A 24,080-nucleotide genomic window follows, 5' to 3' on the forward strand; every position below is an offset into this window, starting at 1 on the left:
AACGCCCTGAGAAGGGGCTTGAATAGGTGGAGAAGAAGTATTTATATTTTCCTTTTGTCAGTGTTATTTTAACATTTTTTATGTTATTCAAATGTGCATCGGGCTACTCCCATAACATTGCAGTTGACATATTACGTTGATATGCGTACGTTTTAAAACACACTAAAAGACTAAATAAACTACTTCAGTCCACGTTGAGACAATTTTCAATGATTACCAAAATAAGGATGATGACTTGTCTTGCACGTTTATTTCTCTTTGTAGAATAAGCTTAAATCTTAAAATGCTTTCAAATCTCACTAGCGCCTGTAAAAGTTAAAATATTTTAAACGCAAAATATCTGTTTGACCTAATCAATATCCTGACAACATATTCTACCTTATTGTGTAGTAAGTAACAAAGAGTTTTATATTATTAAAAATAAAATTTAGGCACAGTACGACCTCTGGATAAATAATAAATGTACATATTTCATCATACAAGCTCAAATTCTTGATAGAGAAACAAATTTAACTATAAAAATCGCTACAAAGCTGATCCCTACAATTTTACAGCATTCTTATCTTTCTTAATATGTATAGCAAATAATCCTAAATTTCAATGCGAAAGAGGTTATGAAAATATACGTCACGTTGTTTGGAAATGTCCATTTTATGATGGTCAATGACAAAGCCTCGTTGAACATTTAAAAAGTCTAAATTATCAATTACCACTTAATCTCTAGATGTTTATAGCTCAACTAAACATCAAAACGTTTTTATATTGTATCCAAATGTTTTTGAGAGAATGTAACCTGAAAATATACATTATATTACCACATAATTGAAGCTAACTTGTAATACTATGCAGGTACTTAATTGTAAATATTAATATTCTATTGTAATAAAAATTAGTTTATTATTTTTTTAATACTATTTAATATTTCTCCCAAAAATATTCTTACAAGTGGGTACTTTATTTGTACAGTTGTGGTTTCTATGATAACTGAATATAAATATTTAACGTTGGATGTGTAAAACCCTGAGGTATTCCAATCAATCGAAATTGAAAGAACGTGCTAGTAAAATCATATGCATTTAATAAAAAATATCATTGTCTAGCAAAAACGTTATATAGATACTTCGCTGAAAATATATGGTTATTTTTGATAGAGCGAAACCAAGCATTCTGTGCTCACCGATTTTCATTGAGAAATTGAATGAAAAACATACCGCTTTGTGTATTCAAAAATAATTTTATGAATGTAAAGAAAATCAATGGGTATAGTTACTACGTGGAAGTTCATCAAAAAAATTCTATATTTAATTGAAATTGTAATATTATTTGTCGCGCGTCAAAATAATCTGTAAACTAAGCTGTGATTGGCTAATATTATGATAATTTATGCTGGGTAAAAAACCCGAAATGGTGAAACGTGTTATAATAATTGATATTGTAATGCATGAGCTCTTACAGCCTGTATTATATTTTTAATCTATGATTGAAATGTTTTTTGGAGGAAGCCAAAACGAAGGTGCTCTAGGATTCTGCAGATGATAATGAATAAGATGATGAATATTATTTTTTTCCAGATGGCAATAATAAGAATATCACATTTTCAGGAAAATGGTATAAGAATTCGGTTTGCGCATTGCAATATTTGTTTGGCGTAATCTTTCGAAATAAAAAAGGAAATAGGTAAAAAAGCAATCCAGTCTTTTTTAACGATTAGTACCTTCCGTTACTTAAATGAGTTATCCGTTTTTGTTCTCTTTCAATACTTTCCCCCCTTTTTTCAGTGTTACAAAAATATTTAAAAACATTTTTATCTCCTCATTGTAAAGATGGTAGCGCCGATTGCCTCATTTTATTTTTATATTAATTTGTTCTCTTTGTAGCATCAGTATTTTTATTAGAAACAGCTGTGAAGACATTTTCCTGATCATTGTTTTAGTATTTTCGTATCTGTAATCTTATTTTATTGCTAACTACCACTAGGCTGAGCGTCAGTTTTACACTCGTTGTTTGTTTAATGCCTGCAACGCGATGGAATTCGTTTGTTATATATTTTAAATATATATAAATTTTAAAATCAATGAAATGGACCAATTATTAGTTTAATAAATTATTTACAACTATTTCATAGTAAAATAATCATAGTAGATGATTTATAGTAATTACTACAATCCTAGTAACGATGGTCCAGACTCCAGATGCTCACATATACCGAAAATGATGATTAAAATAAATTTACAGTTAATGTTTTAATCATGAGTGTACACATTTTATAATATTACTAACTAAGCCAGCTGGCTCTCGCCAGCCTGTCTTGCTAGGTCTTGCAGACAGCTTGGCATCATAATGACATGATGTTGAATTTAAATACAATTATTGTGAAGAATGCATAGACGACGCCATAGTTGTCCCTTGTCACTGCCAATACAAATTTGAGGTCATCCGCGTAGTTAGGTCTGGAGTCTGGCCTTCAGAATGTTGCCTGATACCACATCAGGTTGCTAGGTCTAGCAAAACAGCAGGCAGTCACCGATTGCTACCACTGACATTTTATAGTTATGGTTTAGGTATATCAATGTTTCGTTAAATCACGTGCATTTAAATATGATAAATTATACATCTCAACCGTTCGAATATAAAGCAATATGTAATTATCATGAAAATAGCGATCCAATATAACGTGAATATTAATCTCACGTGGGGCCTCTTTAGAATAGAAGAAGGTACATAAGCAATGTAAAAAATAAATTTTAACATTATTTTGTTTCAATGTCGGTGCGGGACATTCATATCGAAACAAATATTGATGAATAATGAAGCAATATGTACATCTGAAAGGAATAAGCCAATTCGGATTAGAATAGAAATTCACAACACCCAAAGGTGTGTAATCGGCTTAAAGAGTCCTTCATCCAGCAGTGGATTAATTCAGATGATGATGATGATAATGACGATAATATGAATGGGTAAATATAATGTCAGGAATTTTGATAAATATAACAATTCATATGACCGACAGATATACAAATAACTCAGAGAGGCCTTCATCCACCAGTGGATTGATTCAGGCTCATGATGATAATGGCAATATAAATAGATATAATATAATATCACCGATTTCGATAAATACAGCAATTCATATTACAGAAAGGAGTATAATCAGACTAGGGAGGCCTTTATCCAGCAGTGGATGGGTTCAGGTCGATGATGATAAGGACGATATAAATAGGTATAATATCACAAATTCGTTAAACCGATAGTAGTAGAATCAGATTGCGGAACCCTTCATCCAGCAGTGGATTGAACCTGGTTGATGATGATGATATGAATATGTAGATAAATATAATATAACTGATTTTGATAAATACAGCATTTCAAATGACAGAAAGCAGTATAACCAGGCTATTCGACCATGTCCGATCCTAATAGGATCATATGGGCCTCCACAGAGTAGAGGTTTTGTATTAACAGATTTTTTTTACGAGAAATGGATGTCAGCCACTTGCTCAACCTATAAGGTCCATACCCTGACTCACACACATATTGAAAAACAATATGTGTACTTGCCAGACCCAGGATTCGAACCTGGGACCCACGGCATGATAGTCCAACGCTTATGCCGCGCGGCCACCGTGGGTGTAAGCCATAACCAGGCTATGGGAGGCCTTTATCCAGCAGTGGATTGGTTCAGGTCAAAGATGATAAGGATGATAGAAATAGGTATAATATCACAAATTCGTTAAATCGATAGTAGTAGAATCAGGTTGTGGAACTCTTCATCCAGCAGTGGATTGATCCTGGTTGATGATGATGATGATGATGACGATATGAATATGTAGATAAATATAATATAACCGATTTTGATAAATACAGCAATTCATACGACAGAAAGGAATAGAATTAGGCTAAGGAGCCCTTTATCCAGCAGTGGATTGGTTCAGGTCGATGATGATAAAGACGATAGAAATAGGTATAATATCACAAATTCGTCAAACCGATAGTAGTAGAATATAAGTTGCGGAACCCTTCATCCAGCAGTGGATTGATCCTGATTGATGATGATGATGATGATGATGACGATATGAATATGTTGATAAATATAATATCACCGATTTTGATAAATACAGCAATTCATATAAATTATAAATTAGTAGCCTAGGTAATTATTCAATAAAAAAACAGTGCGTCAACAGCCACAAATAAGTATTTTAAAAAATCAAATTTGGAATATCACGTTATCTATGATACTAAAGCAGTGGCGGACGCGCCTTTCAAAATTTAATTTACGTAGTGAATTGTACCAAGATTATTGTTTTCTCACCGGAAAAAAGTGCGCCAATGCCTACATTACGATATTTAAATAAAAATAATCGATTCCGTTTGTCATTAAAGGATTAGAAGCTCTTAAACGACGAAGACGTCATTCTGCTGTGCGTTAAAAGAAATATGGCAAATCGTATACGGTATATGAAAAAATATCGGATATAAACGTCACGTACCTGTAAAATCTTTGAAAATTTCTGAAATGTGGTCAATTCAATTGGTAGCGCACATTTCGAAGTAAAGATGTAAAAATAACAATAAAATGTCGCTTAAATGGGCTGTTGGTGCGTTTTCCAAAATTTCTAAGGATAATAATATATAAGAGATTATTTTTCACTATTTCCATTTCAGACTGAACGTAATATGAATATTTATTTCAAGAAGTAAAATAATAATGGATTATTTTAAGATATAACCTCATTTATCGAGTATTGGATACTGTTTAATAAAATGTACAACTGCAGAATTTAACTTTCAAGTTGAATTACTCAACTTGCTCACAAGTGCACTTGTTTTTGTACAATCCTCAGTACCTCAGCTATTATTCGTCTCACGTCGAGAATCAATGTAAATAAAATCAACGCTACGTGCATCAGTATTTATGTTCTGACGCAGATTGCGTTTTGATCAGCGATTGATAGAAATAAAAGATCCCTGAATGCAAGCACGCACACAGAAAATAATTTTCGGGAATTCAATTTGAAAAAATATCCATATTTTTTATTGATTTTTGCGATTTGATTGAGCAGGCTTACAAAATCTAGCAGGTGCCATGGACTTCTTTCTATATTTATCTTGCCCACTTTTTATAGTTTTTAGTCATTTTACCCGCGGAATACCGGACTGTTCCAAGTACATTTCCCATACCTAGACAATCTACCCTTTGAGTCTAACAATGAATATCTACATGCAACTACAACTGCACGTGCTCACTTACGAGTTATTACGGCTTTTTGCATCTACAAGTGGTTATTGAATGCGTGTGGTCTAATGCCATATTCACACTGGCAACAAGTTGCTGGAACCTCGTTAAATTTCACGATAATTATCAAATTTTTTTAATCGAAATTTAATGAGGTTGCGACACGGCATTACAGTCATAATTATTATGTATCCGTTTGTATCTTCTGAGCAGTTTTTTTCCCCTTTACATAATATACCGCGTCTGAATATTAGAGCAAATACTGGATGCCTCAAATGGTTGCACACCAATTCACCAATGCCACGGGTAGGCCTTGCGTGTCATACAATCCCAAGAGGAGCTTTTGATAGCCAAATGATCCGGGTCACAATACTAAGTCGAAATATCCAGACAAAGACGAAGAATAAATAATATTCTATTCATCTAAATAATTTAAATCACAAATTATGACACTTAAAAGAAAAAGCTTAGGTACTAGCTGAGAGGTGATGGCTGGAGTAGCATTTGACTCGATAAAGAATGTCTAAAACTTAAATGACGTTTTTAAGTTTAGTTTTAGAAGAGTGAAAGAAGTAATTAAAAGCCTTCATCACCTATGGCCTAACTTAAGTTGATGATGAGTTTGTATTGTAATAATAATTTTATATAAGCAAAGCGTGGACAAAAATGTTTTAAATTAACCGCTTTACCTAACCGAATTTAATATTAAATTAATTATAATTAGTATTCTTCCCATTGTTTTGCTTTCATAAGAAAAATTTTCTTTTGTGGTATTTTTATCCTCGACGACAATTTTGTATTCGGCCGTTCAAATAATATTGTAATCGAGCAAGAATTTAATTCTATCTTACAATACCACAGTAATTACTTTGTATTGTAAATCCCATAAACGGTTAAGGTTGAGTCGACAATTATTTCGGCATTTAAACAGCCTTAATATTAGCGAAAAAGCCAAAACAGCGATCGATGGAACCTGTACCAATTTGTAACTTAAACCAAATTACGTATCTGTAGATCAAGCAATCGCAATCTTTTCAAGAAACAGATTATTGGATTTCAAATTTTGTCTTTTTAATAATTATGTAACCTATATAAAAAAGCCTAAACAATCATAATGTTTGAAATTTAATTACAATAAATATTATACTCGGTTGAGAGATAATACTACCTGTTCAATGCCTGGGTTCTATTCAGTGCTACTTTATGGTAACGTAACCTTACGAAGGATTAAAGCAATTGTACAGTGAACTGTGAAAGAAAATACGTGCAGTGTTTATCTGGTAATTTTTTTAATGGTAAGGAGGAAATAATATAGATAAACATACAGCCTTTCATCACATTGAAGGTTAAGATGTGACGTTGGTTATGGCTCTGGCACGTGCTATGGATTCCTAAAGAGAGTCATAACCAAGCCTGGCCTTTTTTCAAAACAAATGGATTCCGGCGAATTTTATAAATATCTATATTCTATACTATTGAAAATAATGGCTCACTAAACTACACCCGGTATTAATAGGGCGTATCATAGGACCCTACGCTTTGATGAAAAGTATCATTTTTTTATGACTGGGAACTAGTTACCCAAGACTGAGGTCACTATTCACTCAAATATGCTTTGACTGAATACATATGACTTTAATGTAAGAGTACCTATTTGAAAATGGAGCATGTAAAAGCAAAATTAAAAATTTGTAGTAAGTAACAAAAGCTAATACAAAACTTCCGAATATTCTGAGTGAAGAGATACGTTGGCAGTATGACGCTGCAATTTTTTTTAATGGCCTTTAAAAAATTTGCAGCCAACGTTGACCTTTGTATGATATATAATATTATGATCTAGCTATGGTGTGCTGACATCACTATGATGTAAAAAGACTGACAAACGACATAAATTATTAGAGGCTTTGCATAGTGAGTATATGTTGCAACTGAGGAGCAGACGTGGGGTTAGAAGAATAAAATAATTATTATGCAACATATTAGAATTCATCAGAATCAAACCGCAGCCATGTCAGGATATCCAAAAAATATTGTTTAAAAACAGCAGAACAAAAACGTGGTTCACATCAATAAATTATTATAACTTGTATGGTATTGGGTGCAGAATAAACTGTATGTTGCGAAGCTTAAAAATGAATACAACCATAATAAAAACCATCTGAGGTTATATAAAAAATGAAAAGATCCGAATAACTGCCACGATTAGAAAGACAATTAAAAATATTCTCTAATGAAGATGTGGAAAAGATAAATAAATGTAGGATCCTATACATAATATATGTTGACTTACTGACTTTTGTTAACTAAAATAATATGACGTATTGTATTGTCTTTCTGTATTGACGTTAAAAAAAAGATATTAAAGTAAATAACAATTTATTATGATATGTTTTTCTGGTGTACACATTTGTTGACCATAAACATTTTCGTAATAATATGTGAATATACGAGCGCTATAAATAGAGAGATAAAATCTCTTAATCTCGTAATAAAGAAGACCGTACTAAGCCTGTTCAATTTTCTTTCCAATACTCTAAATATAATGTGTCTACCATGAAAATACACAATAAAGCTCCTCTTCGCCATACAAGGTGTGCAGAATTGTTTTTAATCGCATTAAAAATGTAAGGGTTGTTTAACGTAATATATTATGTTCATACATGAAACGGTTTAAATTAGGAATTCAGTTTGAAACGAAATCTATTCAATTATTCTTTTCATTTGCGTACCACGGATCTATAATAGCTACTAGGACTTTTCGTATGATAAGTATTATACCAATTACTTAAAGATAAAATACATAAGTGAACAAAGCTTACCTGGAATACAATACAATATACGGATTCGAGTCCCACTTCAATATTTTTTCATAAATATTTTTTGAAGTTATTTTTCAGAATAATACAACACTATCACAGCTAGCAGAGTTGTACGACAAATTATGTAGGTATATAAAAAAAATATCTCTAGGGAGTGCATTGACTAGTTTTAAATCCATCGCTATTGGTATGTTTGACACATGGAAACAGATAGTGCATTCATTCCGGTGGATAAAAAACTATTTTTTTCAGAACGATTTAAAATAGTTCAATTTGAACTACCTACAACTAGTTTCAACTACCTGAAAATCAAAAAAATTCAAACAAACTAACAATTTTATTATAGGTTAAAGTAATTAACTATCGTCTATAAACAATAATAATATTTAAAAAAAGTACAAATGGTATATTTTATTAGCTGTCCTAACTTTATCTACTTTTAATGCAATTTGAGCTTCAGAATGGTTATTATTCGAACATAACATAATGTTACGGGGTACGTTTTATAGCCAATCGTCAATTTTAAATGGATACTGGCAATATCTAACAATATCATATAAATATACGTACACCATAAGTCAACAGATAAAATACTTTTAGATTTAAATTTAAAAGATTTAAATTTTAGGGTTAATACCTAAGTTACTCTGCTGGACAAATAATACCATCGCATAAATGCAGGTAGGTCCTATCAATTTGATATAATTATATACTATGCTACTGTAGTCTATTTTAATTTGTTTGTAGCAACTTGTTTACCTTGCCCACTCCAGATGCAATTTTGTTAAATAATAAGCATTCAATTTGAGCTAGGAAAAAACTGAATGAGAATCATAAGTATAAAGGGAAAATTTATATGTAGGTATTATTAAAATTTCTCAGGTCACCAGAGTTGTTCTGGTATGTTTTAAAAATCGTAGAAATCAACAAAAAATGATATCTTCTGATATTAGAGAATAATTAATTATTGTAATGTAAACATTCTACATATGCAAGTGACAGACTAAGGAATAGGTCTTAGTTTCTTTTATTGTGTCAATTATCAATTCATGGTGGAAATGCATTGTATTATTAACTTAATTTATTAAAACGCAAATTTTTATAGTACTTCTTCCACTTTTATTAATTAATTCTGGACTGTTGAAAAGTTGTCAGTTGAAAATATTCCTCCGAGGCAGACGAAACCGGTCCATATTTATATAACAAAAGTGGGGAAAGTACTATAAAAAAATATGTGTGTGTACTTATGTACGCGCGTTAGAGGTTATACTTATTTGGCGTAATAAGCCGTTACCTGAGTCTTTTAATATTACAGTGGATTAGGTTGATGAAAACGTACGCGATTCATCTGTGTCACATGATAATTGTAATTTAATTATTGTGTTGGACCAAAACTCATGTTTGCCATACAGCGGTTATAATCGATTCAGAAGTGCCCATGATAAATTAATTAAAAAAATCAAATTTTGATATATTTTTTGAATTATTTACCAACTCAACATTCACAAGATTGATTTATTTATTGATATATCATTTTACTCATAAATATAGCCTGAAATCTTGATACATAATCTTTACAATGAAAAATAAATATACACTCCAATATAAATAAAATTTTATGAATATAAATTAACAGTGTAGAATGATTGTCTCCAGAAATTTGTTTATAAACATATATATTTATTATGACACAATATTGATTATGTTTACAACACGTGATGTTTACTTGGTTGTATTGAACGACTATCTAAATAACACTATACGCATGCGCATGTACCCCTGAGACCGAAATGAATATAATCATAATAATAAATTATGTGTTGCATCGGCACGCGCAACTTCATCACACGTCAAAAATATACTCTGATCTGTTTTCCCAAACGCGCCAAAAGAAGTATAACTTCAAAAATTGCATTTTATTAAATTAAATTAATACCTATAAGGTTATAGTTTGTTTTTCTTATGTAAAATGAGTGTGCAGATAAATTAGACGTCCGTTTTTTTTAATCTTGTATAAAAAGAGTGGAAATCAAAATAATGGGTTTTGAATTTGGAATGGTTATAATAATATCAACATAATATTATGAAAAATAAACCCTATGCGTTTAATAAGTTTAACTTAAGAAAATGTATTTTTTGTAAGCTTAAAACAACATAAAATCTAATACATAGTAGTTGTATGTCTTAATGAACGTAAAGTCTCATTAACGTAAGTTTATCACGTAAATAAGTTTGAAAAGTACAACAAAACGAACGACCACCCTGTGAGTAAATAGCTGAACCACTTATTTTACGATTTCTTCACAATTGCCACAAGAGAGAAGTAATGGGCGATGATAAAATTTGCAGTTAAAGGGACTAATTATGCCAGGCCCAGTTCCCGGCCTACTTAATGATCGTCTTAACTCGCCAAGTTCCAGAAAAGCCTGTTTTACTGATAGCATAATATAAAAAAAACACATTTTTGTTGTTGTTATTCAAATCTAATTTTGTTTAGTTTACGTTTTAATTGCGGAAACATACTGCAAACATGAAGATTTTTGATTAGATTGTTTGATTGTTTTGTATTAGTTTTTACTTGTATTTTCTGTTCTCATATTTCTAAAGTCTAAAGTAAACTTAAATGCGTGGTAACCTAAGCTTTGTGTCACTGAGCCTCTGCTCCTGAGACATTTGAAAGCATACACAATGATACTAAGACTGGGTGTGATACGAGGTAGGTTGGCTGGATTGGGCCATTAACTGCAATGTTAGGATTGCACTGAGATAACAACAGTTAATATTAGTGTTACAAGCATATATTTTTAATCATTATTTAAAATACTTATTTAAATTACAACCGCATATAAAAACATTAATTTCATATGTAGCTCTATTATATCGTAATGCTTAAAAACCGCCACCTTCCTTGTATATAATAATATTATATATATAATTCATTGCTACCTGTTTAAAAAAACGTTCACTAAGTTGATTAGTGTAAACATTTGATGGTCAAATTAATAGTACATGTAAGTATTCCAGGTATGCTGGCAAAATATTTTATAAATTTATTAAATCCATTTATAAACAAGTGAAAAATATCAATAACTGAATCTAAAAGCTATTGCTTTCACAATTGCCATCACATGTGACAGGTGACAGGTTAGTTCTGCACTTTGCGAAAAACAACAACACTGATTCATCAAGTTTGGCAGAGTTTTCATGTAACATAGACCCTTAGTAAAAGAGATGAAGGTATATGCCAAATATAATACGTGAAGACAAAAACAGAATGATTGGATAAGAGATAAAAATAAAGATATGCGAATGACAATATTTGCAGATCATTTTTTTATGATTTTGGTGTTATTAAGTGTTGTAAGTAGAATGTTTTTGTGTATTAATCCTGCTATTATAATATAAGTTAGTAATTTTCTTATTGTTAATTAGGATACATTGCATATTATATGTAGACATATGTATGCTTGTGCAAAAATTAGTGTTCTCCATATTATGTTTGTACCGTGTTGAGTCATAGACTCTCAAAATAAATTAAAGAAAGGTAATCTATAGCTTCAAAATGTGATTCTTGGATATGGCACAAAACGAACCATTCAATTATCTAGCTAGATACTCGGAATATACAAACAGCTATTCGCAATTAGTATGTCCGAGATGCATTCTGCAGTTTTTGGCCACATTATTTGTCGCTCGTCGTAGGGAATCAATCAAGAATTTTGTCAGCTTCAAATATCTAGAGATACACACCACGAGAGAGATCAAAGGAGAATGGCTGGAGCAATATTCAATTTAACTTGAGACAGAGTATCTGGGACTCACAACTGTACTCGCTTAATAACAAAAACTACCTATTAGGCGCTTGCATTCTGGCGGTGCTACTTTACCTTAGCAAATCAATGTACCTTACGAAAGTTCAGAGCAACCGTATATGGAACTTCTAAAATTGATGTTTGTGACGGATACTAGATGTTGCTTCAAATGTCGGAAAAAAGCTTTAAGCAAGCTTGCCTGATCTTCAAGCTAACCGGATTCCGGCATCCTGAAAGGCCGCTAAATACTATCTATAGAGAGAATATGGCTGCAAAATGTTGGTATAATGCAAGAAGACTGGCGAATGATAGGGTTACTTAGAGGCATTGTATGGTATCCATATGCTCCGGCTAAGAGGCAGACTTTGCCGACGAAGTTTGTAGTAGAATAGATAATCGTGGAAAAACTGATGGCTTTAGGGGAGCCTCTGGGAAACGCAAAACAGAAAAAGAGCGTTGGCTAAAGCGGTCAAGTGAAATAGTTTCATGGGAGTGGCCTTCACTCTGCCATGAGAGAAGTAGAGAACCGTGATGGGTGGAGGGTCTTAATTATACGATCGACAAAAAAGGTATACTTGTATAATTTGACATATAAAATATGTGTATTGTATCGAATAGTTCCTTGATTTATTATGTACCTACCTTAAAAATATTTACTGGATTGCATATGACTTTTATTAAACAGTGAATCACTATCAATTAACTATTGGTTAATATGCGAGTTATGAAACCCATCAGGACAATTTCACAAATGGAAAACAATCATTCAGGCAAAACCGATTCTTTTCAGTTAATTATTTACTAGTTAATTGGAATTTTTTTTTTCAAAAATTGTGTAATATTTCTGCTTGTTTTGTGTAAAACAGAATTTCTTTGTATTTTTTTACATTGATAAAACCCATACTAACTATGTTGCTAGAGCAATAATAGTGCGATACTCGAGTATTATTAGCTAAGCGATATCATTTCCATGCCCGTTTTTTGTAGGCACTTACAGCAAAATGTATAAAATATTGGCTGCATATTTCACGGGAAGGCCAATATCCAATACCTACCCGAATTTTCAATCGCGCCTCTGCAGCAAACTGAAAAAAAGGTTTTTTTTTGTGGGAATAAAAGTTTTTTTTTTAGATTTATCGCTCGCATCGAAAAGTGACAAACTGTATACAGGAGAATAGAGTTACCAATTTCAAAAATGCGGAGGGTGCGATTTTTTAAAATAATATTGCGAGAAAACAGTAAACTTAGAAGTTTAAATAAATGAATGAGTATTTTTCAAGCGCTTGTTAGGCTTGCTCACAACTCAATCACGCGATTCTCTTTTTACTTTGTTTTATAAACATACGTTATTTAACTTTCCCATTGATGTATTACTTCGCTACGAAAATAATTGCGGTTTTCGACCTTCAGATTAAAATGTATTTTTCTCAGCTAATATGTACATTACCATATAACTTTTTTAATTGAAATATAGCAAAACTCTTAAAATAATAATAAAGACGACGAATAAGTTTGAAATTGCTGTGCCTTCTGACTCTTTCATCACCGAGTATTGCAGTTATATAAAATTTTAAATAAAATTATTAGGTATGTGAAAATAAAGGCAAAAAAAATATTTTTAAATTATTTTTTTTTCATGAATTTTCACTGATAATAGTCTGAATGATTGATGAAAACATGTATAGTTGATAAGCTTGAAGGTCGAAGAGGACAAGGAGTAGCTCAGTTCAGAAGGACTGACCAAATCAAAGGTGTCATTTTTTTTCCACTGAAATGGACTCGAGCTCCTACTTGATGGCCAAATCATCCATGATGATCGGTATGAAATACATAATTAAAAATCAAACTGCGTCTCTCACGCTATGTACACGTAGTTAAGAATATTTAATATGTAATAAGATTTTTTATATACTATTGTCGCAGGTAAATGAATTACACAAAACATAAAATATTAAAATAAGGTGCGCACGTGGTGTTCTTGAATTACCAATATAATGAGAATTGGGAACGACAACCACTTCCGGGACTGGCGTCTTGAATTTGTGTGTATAATTCGTCTGATGTAGATGAATCACAGAAAAACTGACTCATATTATACACACTCTACTCCCCTCAGCACTCGATCTATTAGTTAAATCTGATTATTTATTTATATTACAAAAATAGAGATAGCTTAGTGAAAACAAAGAGAGTATTATTCGCTTGATATTTCAGTTTTGCCAAAAACCTGATCTCTTTCTTTAGGTTATTGTTTGTGTACAGGCCATCCCCTGGGGAGGCGATTTTTATCTCAGACATCGTATGACAAACGCATGACCTTTTTTCTCTGGGCCATTGTGAATATTGTATTGATATATTAACCATCCCTTATCTTGTATTGATCTCCCTTCGCCGAATATTTCTCTGCTTGGGGCGAACGCACCCAATGTATGCTACACGTCATAAAATTTCACCTCTTGTATATACTTTTTTACAGTCGCATATCTGATATTTAAACAATATTTTCTTTTCAATCTTTATTTCATTCTCTGAAGTCGTCTGTATTTACTATACTAAGTGAGCATCAATATTTTCAAAATTGAATTGAAAGCTTTTAGGTGGGTATACAATTTTAATAACATGTATAGTATAACAGCTGCTGGCCCTTAAAGTTTTAGCAAGTAGTGTTAATTTTCATATTATAACTAATATTTTTCGTAAATTTGACAGTTATGATATTTAAGGGTACCATCTTTTTGCAATTGATTGATTTTATAGCAACTATTTCACTTACTATTTCGCTCATAATAAACATATTTATTTTATTGTTTACGTTTTGTTATAATTATTGTCAATAGGTACCATTGTAGCAGTATAAAATGAGCAATGTAAAATCACAAAAACGTTTTATGTCATTTTATCCATAGCCGGTTATTAGATCGACACGCCATGGTCACTATCTCAACTAACACCTTTGATGCTTAGCAAAAAGCCCATCTTGTTTTGCAATATCATCCACTGATGAGAAATACTAATACATTAGTATCGTAGTGTGTGTTATTATTACAAAGTCAATCATTTGTAATCCTACTTTATTATAACTTATAACAATGTCGAAATGTCAGTAGACTAATGGCTATTATTGAACATACGAGCTTTACCCGTCTAATAATGTTAATTACATGCCAATTATAAGGCACCAGCTTGATGAAACTCGTCCAAACGAACAAAACATTAGGTATACGAATACTTTTATTAATTATTACTGGCATTCTAAGCATTAGGGTTGGTGGCCGCGCGGCTTAAGCGTTGGACTATAACGCCGTGGGTTCCAGGTTCAAATCCTGGGTCTAGCAAGTACACATATTGTTTATCATTTTGTGTCTGTCAGGGTATGGACCTAATAGGTTGAGCAAAGTGGCTGACATCCATTTATCGTAAAAAAAATCTGTTAATACAAACCTCTACTCTGTGTAGGCCCATATTTTATGATCCTATTAGGATTGAATATGGTCAAAAAACCATTAGGGTAATTATTTTAATAAAATGTATGTAAGTACTTATATGTATCCCATGTTAATTCATTTTTAAACACAGTTTTTGAAAGTTTACAAAAAAATGTTTCCAAGAGATTCAGCATTACAATGATGTTAATTCATGTTAATTTATACGTTGGAATTTACTATTTACAAATTTATTTAAATATCTTTAATTTAGTGGTAAATAATGATAAAAATATATATATGTTTTAATTTGTGTTAAATATCTATGATTCAATAAACATTCTATTTTTTTAATTAAATTAATAATAGTGAGTATATAATGTATTATATTATATTATTTTAATAATACAACAGGCTTTGTCGCCAATAACAGTAGTGTAGTGAAACAATAGTTAAGTATAATATTAGTAATATAAAAGAAACAATCACAAATTCCAAGCTTTCGAGAAAATCATATATATATTGTGACCTCACCGAAGATCAAACTCGGGGCCCCCGGATTAAAGACCAGCACATTTAGCACTGAAATATGAATATTGCATGTCTCTATACTTAATATTATAATATCCATGACAGCATTAATTATACTTTTACGTTTATTCTAAACATATAATTTCTACCAAATAACAATATAACACACGTAACAGTATTTTTTATTTATGTTTTTGAATTGTTAACTTATTATTGACAAGCTAACAACGTGCACTTTACAATATGTATAAAACTTCCTGACCATTTTCGTTTACATCGTAGTACGGTTTTTTATCGTTAATTATATTTTCCCAATAGTATTTTATAAACAACTTGGTGTGTAAAATCTTCAGTTATTACGTGATGTACATAATTATTTAGATATGTATGGCTAAACAAATTATTTTATAATATTTTTAGCATTTTTCTATTACGCAAGAAATTAGTTATGAAAAATAGTTATGAATATATAAATTTACCGTAGAATTACTAGAAAATTATGTAAATAATAACAAATAATAGTGTAAAAAAATACTTACGTAAGATTTTTTAGATACCAATTTAGTATTCAATCAGGCTAATTCTTTGTGAGGAATCAAAATTTCAAATTATTTGGCCAAATTATGCACATGTCATGTAAATAATGAAGAAACTGCATCAGTTGTGTAATTATTGTTGAGTAAGTAGTGAAATTCTTCAAAAACTCAGAAGACTTACCTGAAAAAGAAAGAAAAAATATGATAAGTAATCCGCTTAAACATGAAATTTAATAAAAAAAATCTGTCGATATTTTCCGTACATAGAACAAAATTAATTTAGTAAATTTCTTTTAGTACCTACTATGATCAAGAAAGTTTACGGTTTTTACTTTTTGCAATATAATTTATATTATTTAAAATCTTTTCTCGTACCTTCTTAAAATCCAAGTAAACCAATTTATTGTAATAATATAAACATTATACTGTACATTCAGCACTCGAAATGGACAAGAACGCACCGGAACGCAGCTCCGGTTCGTAAAATTCCCAGAATTATTACTGTGTCTCGTGGAAAAATTAGCTGTTATATTCCGGTTCGTGATGTATCAAAAAGTAATGAAATTCACTTACTTTATAAATATATATACATAATATTAAAAGCTTAATACGAAATAATAGACTGATGGTAAAAATAATATGTATGGCTTATTTTACGAGAAATGGATGTCAGCCACTTGTTCAACCTATTAGGGCCATACCCTGACACGCACAAATAATTTTAAAACAATATGTGTTCTTGCCAGACCCAGGATTCAAACCAGGGACCCACGGCTTTACAGTCCAACGCTTAAGCCGCGCGGCCACCGTGGGTGTGTTTAAGTGGGCAAGTTTACATACTGTTAATCAATTTGACAGTCTAAGCTAGGTAAGTATAATATAACAAAAAATCTAAATATTTTTTAAGTAAGTATATAATATTTATTTGAAATTAAATAAATATTGTAATATTTTCTGAAAATTATCGTATTGTAATTTCCTTGCTAAATAATCTGCATTAATAGTTTTACCAACAACAATATTTTTTGGTAACTTTTATTTACAAAAAAATGAAATACCATAAAATAAGAAATGTAAATTATTATAATTTTATCAAATTTTCAAAGCAGGGTAATTATTTAAAATAAAAATTATTTAGTAGAAAGTCATCACGACTAAAATATTTTTGTTTCGGTACAGTTCGGTTAAAAGGAATACAGCGCAAAACACATTTTGAAAATACCCAATATACTGGATTATTTGTTAGTTTAGGTGAGGTTAGGTTGTGTTAGGTTAGGTTAGGTTAGGTTGGGTTAGGTCTGGTTAGATTAACCTATAATCCAGTATATCGGGTATTTTCAAAAAGGTGTTTTCTGCTGTATTCTTCATAACCGAACCGTACCTTAGTTTCAATATTCGGTTCATTTGAACGCAGTAAAAGCAGCTAAAGCACATCGTTGAAATAGTTAACGTACTGGCCCAAGTTTGATTGACGGCTTTAGTTCGCTGAAATATTAACCTACAGAATACCTATTACGGAGCATCCGTCAGCCTCGAATAGCTTCCGCAAATAGCAGCTGTAATATAACGAATGGCTGGCACAATATAGCGGATAGCTACGTACTAACATAATCACTTTGCATGGTCGCAGATGTTTGCTGGGAGAAAACAGATAATTACAAACAATGCCATTAGCGGACTTTTTCCACTAGATTTTTTGCGTCTCGGACGATTTTTTTATATTCGTTTTCAAGCAATAATGTAGAAGAAACGATATGGTTTAAGTGAGCCATTTTTGTGAAAATGTCAATATAGCAACTTTAGAAAACATTGCAATAAACCGTAATGAGGAAAAAATAAACCATTTGTACGTGTTAAGTGGGTAACTAAATATCATTAAATTTAAATAACATAATAATATGACGTATTCAATAAAAAAATAATACACAGTGCTTTAGAAGATAAAATATAGTAAAACGTCAAAGCAATAAAACCAAAGAGAGATGATATTGTCAGGCTATTTTAAACCGTTTTCTTTACATAATAATATATGAGGCACAGTAGAACCTCCATCATACTATTTTTATAAATATTGTGAAACGTTATAAGATCATCTGGAGTTTCAATATGACTACCAAATAATAAAAACACAATACAGTTAACTAAATTAACTAAAAATATTGACCAGTTACTTTCTCTTTCATAATATAATAAAACTACATATTTCAGCAATACGTACTCCCGGTTTCGCTCTAAGCTCATAAGTCAAACCAATATTTACCGACATCACTTCTAGCTTCACTAACACGATTATTCATTTTTTTTTATCTTACTCTAATGTATATTGTGGAGATTATACGCATTCCGAATGCTTTTTCATTCGTGGTTATGTTAATTTTTTGTTCAAGCCTTGAGCAAGCGCGGATGCAATTTCTTCTCGTACACATAAACTTTACTGTACTTACTTCTAACATCAAGCATATTGCACCGCTTTTATCTGGTTTCTTGCCAAAACTATCGAACCTCACAGTATATTAATTAAAGCTAAAAATTTGGTGATGGTATCAATATAATATACAAAGTTTGAAACATACTTACAATAATCAATATTGAGCAATATTTAACACGTCATTGATATTATTGACTTCATTATGAATTTAATCAGAACATCAGAAACAATAAAATTAATTGTTAATATTATGTTCTGAATTTATTTATCAAAAATGCCATAATCGCATAAAATATTATGTAATATTAATACAACGCTGATAAATGTACAAAGAAACAATTCTCATCTATGAATACGACGTTTATTTATTAGCATAAATAGAAAACTTAGTGTAAGAATTATTTAAATATAATATCTTGACATACCACACAACTAATAGAATAAAATTATTATATTTTATTTTTTTAACAATTTTATATTTATTATTTTTAACAATTTTAAAACCTTGAATACGTACCGACATATTTTCAATTTCTGTGTTTTATTAAACTACTCCTCAAAAGTCTTTATTTTATTTATTGATATTTTAAAACTGTGATTAACGTAATACGGTGATATAATAAAGGTTATGGAAAATAGTTGTTTGTTAATTTAAAATTATTGAGAAGATAATATTGACATATATTTCGGAATGATTTATGATACAGAAATAAACTAAATATTATTATCACTATAACCTAATCGGATGAATACTAATAAACTTTAATATTAAAAAATATATTATGATGACTTACCAATTTGGAAAAAATATCGTTTATATTTCACTTAAACACAAACTGTCTCAAATCAAGTAAGACGTCTAATCACAATACCAACATGTTTACTATTATGTCGCTGTACCGTATTAAACAAGACCATCTGTAGTCAGGCCGCGGTACTAAATCGCGAGCTCTTATAGTAGTGCTAGTGATTACTTAACTTCGAACGCAATGAGGTAACCTGTATGCAGTAAACAATTATTTTAGTTTGCATATTTCGTTCATATTAATTTTACATTTTTCCCATATTTATAAAAATCATCATTTTCTACAAAAAGTTTTCCATATAATATCTCATTTAATACTTTGGACGTGGAAGACGCACACGGCGCGTAATGACCAGGCGGCCGATCAATGTAATTAACGTGCATTTTAAAGGCGGCAATTAAAACTCATTATCTATTCAGCAGCTAATGCGTTGAAGTATAAACAAAAACTAGAATTACAATGCGACTTTCATATCGCGCCTCATACGTCACCACGGTCGCTTCTGAAACTAAAACCCTTCCTCGTGTTTACTTTCACATCTCTACTTTCCCAACACTCATAATTCAGTATGTGTTCGATATTCCGTTAAGTTTTAATAAAGACGTCGTTTTTTTAAGTGTGATATGACAGAACGTCTATAGACGTCCTGTACTGTATAACGTAATACGACACAACGTGTTGTATCTTAAGACATACTCATTTCTATATAATTATCTAAAATCGAAAATTTAAAAAAAAATAATTTTATTATGTGTCATATCACTAACACATATGAGCTAACATGTCACACGAAAATGCGTGAAACCTTTTTGGAAGCAGACGAAGCGTATTATTTTGAGTGTAAAGGTGTGTGAGGAAGATAACAAGAAAATAAAGTTTTTAATTCCTCTCAATAGTTCCAGACATAGAGTATCTGATAATATGACAAGTCAACATGGAAAGATCCCGTGATATCAGAGTATCAGCATGCAAAAAGCACGTGACGTAACATTGTCAGTCCATGCAGCGGTGTGATGTAGAAGACTTGATATTATTAAAGTTGGTATATACCAGGGGTCGGCAAACTACGGCTCGCGAGCCACGTGTGGCTCTTTGGGTATTGGGGTGCGGCTCTTTGCCAAATTCCCAATTCCCAATTTTTACAAAAACTTTTGTAAAATTCACAATTCTTATTTTTGGCATTGATTTATAAACTTATTATAATAATTTATTATCGACATTATTGCGAGCTCAATTTTCCTTCCGTGATAGTTGATGCAAAAAAATATGATTGTTGTTTTAAATCCGCGCATTGCAAAAGTCTACAAATTAAATTTTTCTCCATTTGATATTGACACGAGCACTGTTGAAATACAATTTTCTTGGTGGATTTCACAAGCAAAGAGCTATTCCAAATTTATAGGTATTTCTACCAAATATGAAGATTTGGAGAGAGAAAAATGCAATTTAATTTTACAACACAAGTGGAGCGCTCTAAAATTCTACATAATGTAGATTCTACGATTTTTAATACATGGAATAGTTTTCCGAACTCATATTCGAGTCTGCATAATATTTTATTCATTTCATTTAATTCATTTATTTTTTTAACATATTGTGGACATTACAAATTATAAGTTTAAGACGTTCACAACATGACATTTAGAAACAAAGATATATAAATATAACAGTATTACATAAAAAAAGAGATATATCAGTAGATGAATTAGATAGGTACAAGGAAGTACACCAGATGAACTAAGCAGACCCTATTTTAAGATTTTATAAAACAACATCTACCTAAACTCATTCTCACGTAGGTGGAATATATCATCACCTGAAGCAATTTCGTTGAACATAGTTATCACTCTCCCAATTGACATTACCAGTGGCAGGTTGGTTCTGCACCTTGGGAGAATAAGCAACCGGTGGTCTCTATTTCTAAGATAGTTATCAGGGACACACAGGTCAACACTGCCTAGAATGGCAGAGTTCTCATTTATACCTTGTATAAGTCAAAAAAAATACGTAGCTAAATAAAGATTTCTTCTAAATTGCAGACTGCAGTATGTAAGCATGCCTAAGAGAAAGTCAGTTGGATAAAGCCACGGATAGTATCCATACAACCTCAAGTAAAGGAGTCTCAAGAATTTTTTCTGTACCCTCTCCACCATAAGGCCATACTTCAACTGGTGCGGTGCCCAAACAATAGACCCACTCTCAAGTCTGCTTCGAACTAAAGAATTAAATAAAAGTTTTAATACCGTAACATCTGAAAAGACCCGGGAAGTACGCATGACGAAGCCCAACATTTTAAGCGCTTTGTTACAAATGGTAACTATATGGCTAATAAATTTCAGTTTACTCTCAAACGTAATGCCAAGATCCCTTACAGATGATATTCGTGACAGAACTCTGCCATGCATCGAGTATTGGAAAAACAACACTTTTGAGGCTCTGGTAAACGATAAAAGATTGCATTTATCAATATTGAATTCTAGTTTGTTACGCCTGCCCCAATTTAATACATTATCTATATCAAGTTGGAGCTGACGACAATTGTCCAAGGTGACAACTTCCAAAAAGAGTTTCAAGTCATCAGCGAACAACAAAAACATAGCATTTTTTATTACCAATGCTATATCATTTATAAAAATCGTGAACAGCAACGGCCCTAAGTTTGAGCCCTGGGGGACACCAGAAAATGTGGAAAAGGTCTGTGACTGATAAAGGCCGTACGATACGTATTGTTGACGGTTCCTAAAATAACTCCCGAATAGTTTCAAAAATCGATCCGACAATCCAATAAGTTGGAGTTTTTCCATCAGGATGTCATGATCGACTTTGTTAAATGCTTTCGAGAAGTCATTGTAAGAACAGTCAACCTGGTGGCCTCTATCCAGTGCCGATGACACATAATCGGTAAATACCATCAGGTTAGTTTCCGTTGATCGGCCTGCTCTAAATCCATGCTGTTCATTTATTATGAATGACTCAATTTTTGGATAAATCATGTTGTGCATGATCATCTCAAGAACTTTTGCTGGTGCAGAGAGAACAGCTACCGGCCTGTAATTCTCCACTGATGACTCTGTACCACTCTTATGGATTGGAGTAACCTTCGACATCTTCCACGTTTCCGGGAAGATACCTGTCTCCATTGCGAGATTAAATATATATGAAAGCGGGCCTTTAACGAAGTCAATACAATCCTTTAAAAAAAATGTAGGAACATAATCAGGTCCCAAAGAGCGAGTATTCTTCAGTTTTTTAATAAATTGAAGTACATCGCCCTCATTGATTGAAAAAATATCGACGGATTGGCCACCACATGACGGTTTTCCTGACGTTGAGGCAACATCCAGATTTGGAATACTACTTGCGTAGACAGACTTGAAATGACCAGCAAATGCTTCTGCCACTACATGTCCGGTCACCTCTTTGCCCTTCCAACTCATCCTATCAGTAAACCCACCATCTCTTCTTAACGATTTTACGTAATTCTAAAACAATTTAGGATTTTCGCGAATGGAATCTCCTACCGTTTCCATATATGTTCGATAGGCCCGTCGAACAGCTTGTCTCACTTTCGAACGATAGATGCTAAACATGATATAGTCAGTCTGATCATGCCCAGCCTTCCATACTGTATGATAGTTATGCTTGACCTTAATGTCCCCAATAATCTCCCGAGAAAACCACCTCGGGTATCGCCTTCCACCACGACATGGCGACTTCCTCGAAAAACATTGATCAAAAATATTATACACAATATTGTAAAAACATTGTACCGCCTCATTCACATCACAAATCTCGAGCAACTCACTCCAGTCCACTTCACTCATCAATGAGTAAAGTAGCTTGAAGTTTCCGCCTTCAAACCTCCACCCGCCGAATTGGTTGGTTTTGTAAGAGGGAATTGGAGTCTGAAGCGGACGGAACATGAACAATATTAATTGCATTTAGAGAAGCCAAATAACCGATGACAATTCGGATTCGCGCCTGAAATTAAAAACTACAAGGTACCTATGTAAATAACCAAACTTTCAGAAACTCTCCAAAGAAATGCGAGGAAGGTCATTTGTTCACATTCGTTTTAAGGAATGCGTGAAATTGTAAGTAGGTAATTCATATTCTGTAAAAGTTATATTTATAATTTCAACAGTAAAAACATATATTATTACGTTCATTTAAATAAATCATATTTATAAAAATATACGTATGGCTCTAGAATTTTTTTTTACCGTTGTGCTACTCAATTTGGCTCCTTTTGGTCCAAAAGTTTTCCGAAAACTGGTATATACCATCGAATTTCACAGTTTCGTGCTGCGGCCTAAATCTAATGGGCATTGGTTTTAAGCCAAAGCGTATTATGCAATTTATTATCTTATCCTACTTTCTGTTTATTTTAAAAAGGTCAATATTTTTTTTTATAAATTTAATAATAATGTAATATATTACTTATTATTATTCAACAATATTATTGTTATTTTAAGCAGTGTTATCTT

At 31.8% G+C, this 24,080-nt stretch overlaps 1 protein-coding gene across 3 annotated transcripts in view; it reads right to left on the minus strand.

Annotated features, from left to right (window-relative positions):
• KaiR1D (Kainate-type ionotropic glutamate receptor subunit 1D) overlaps window positions 1-19,683 on the minus strand; it is a 545,285-nt gene extending 525,602 nt beyond the window's left edge. Inside the window, exon 1 of one of the 3 annotated variants that reach the window (XM_085942313.1) lies at window positions 19,582-19,683. The gene's annotated coding sequence lies outside the window, so the exon portion shown is untranslated. The other 2 variants (XM_085942314.1, XM_085942316.1) reach the window with 2 other exon arrangements.
• Window positions 19,684-24,080: the final 4,397 nt, after the last annotated feature.

Source organism: Rhyacophila brunnea, unplaced genomic scaffold, assembly GCF_057557595.1.
Source record: "Rhyacophila brunnea isolate RB1 unplaced genomic scaffold, BYU_Rbru_1.0 scaffold_14, whole genome shotgun sequence".
Classification (NCBI taxonomy): Eukaryota; Metazoa; Arthropoda; class Insecta; order Trichoptera; family Rhyacophilidae; genus Rhyacophila; species Rhyacophila brunnea.